Genomic DNA, 1,408 nt, shown 5'->3' on the forward strand with positions numbered 1-1,408 from the left:
ACTCCAGTTTTTCATTGGAATTCAAGTTTTATAAAATTTGTAACTGAATCAGATTTAACCCTCTAAGTCTGGTGGAGTGCTGGAATCTGAAAAGATTTAGGAAACTGGACATTGCTTCTTGGTGACTTTTTTTAACCGTATGTTATAGGATAAACGTCTTGTACCTGGAGGTGGAGCAACAGAAATTGAATTAGCCAAACAGATCACATCATATGGAGAGGTACATGGCTTTCTGTGTATAAACTGACTGTCTTGTTTTTGTTTGAATAAAATTGAGTAATGAGCACATTTTTGTTTTAGACGTGCCCTGGACTTGAACAGTATGCCATTAAGAAGTTTGCAGAGGCATTTGAAGCTATTCCCCGGGCACTGGCAGAAAACTCTGGAGTTAAGGCCAATGAAGTAATCTCTAAACTCTATGCAGTACATCAAGAAGGAAATAAAAACGTTGGATTAGATATTGAGGTATTTGGGAGAAAAAAAAGTGAACTTTATTTTGTGAATGTACAATGTAAAAATAGACGTTAAAAGGAAAATCAGAAAATGTTCTGATTTGTGAGCACAGGATTTTAACAACAGCTTTTTCAGTTTGTCTGATAGAGAATTTAGTTATCCTTCTGCTTTATTGTGTACATAGGGTAGTACTTTGCCTAGCTACTTATTCTAGTTTTATTTAAGTAGCCATGTTTCTGTTATTGAGTATAAGTATTTTCACGTAAACCTTTAGAATGAAAGCATAAAAACAGTTCTGTGTTGACAGGCTGAAGTTCCTGCTGTAAAGGACATGTTGGAAGCTGGTGTTCTAGATACTTACCTGGGAAAATACTGGGCTATTAAACTGGCTACTAATGCTGCCGTCACTGTTCTCAGAGTGGATCAGGTGAGTCAGAAATGAAATATTGTTCTTTAAAAATAATAATTTTTATGTAGTTCAAAGTATATTTTCATGGGACTAAAACATGAAAATATATTCTCTTTCTATTCAAAGTAAAGTAGTCCTCCTTCCCCCCAAAAAAGTTCTGTTTTTCTGTTATAGTTATACATTGTATTGAAATTACTGATTGAGCTAATTTAAAATTATTTTTCCAATGAAAGACTCCTTTGCCACTTGGGAACTGAAATGGGTAAAATAAATCTCATTTAGATTCATAGTTTTCAAGACTTTATCTTAAAACCCTCTTTAAGAGAGGAAGTTCCATATGGAATATGGAAGGGTCATAAAACCCTGAAGCAGACATTACAGACTACAGTATTCTCTCCTTTGTTTGCAGATTTGCTTTCTGTGGTTTCATTTTACCCACAAGTCATCTGTTATGCCAGACTACTATATGGAAAATTCTAGAAAAATGTAATTCATATATTTCAGATTGCATGCCATTATCAGTAGCATGATGAAATCTCATGCTCT

At 34.2% G+C, this 1,408-nt stretch overlaps 1 long non-coding RNA gene across 1 annotated transcript; it reads left to right on the forward strand.

The window, feature by feature from the left end:
• Positions 1-64: 64 nt before the first annotated feature.
• LOC104987429 lies at positions 65-1,362 on the forward strand. The gene is made up of 3 exons (XR_825154.1): positions 65-220; positions 301-465; positions 761-1,362. It is a non-coding gene; the product is annotated as an uncharacterized LOC104987429 (long non-coding RNA).
• The last annotated feature ends 46 nt before the right edge of the window (positions 1,363-1,408 follow it).

Source organism: Bison bison, unplaced genomic scaffold (genome assembly GCF_000754665.1).
Source record: "Bison bison bison isolate TAMUID 2011002044 unplaced genomic scaffold, Bison_UMD1.0 scf7180017458128, whole genome shotgun sequence".
Lineage (NCBI taxonomy): Eukaryota > Metazoa > Chordata > Mammalia > Artiodactyla > Bovidae > Bison > Bison bison.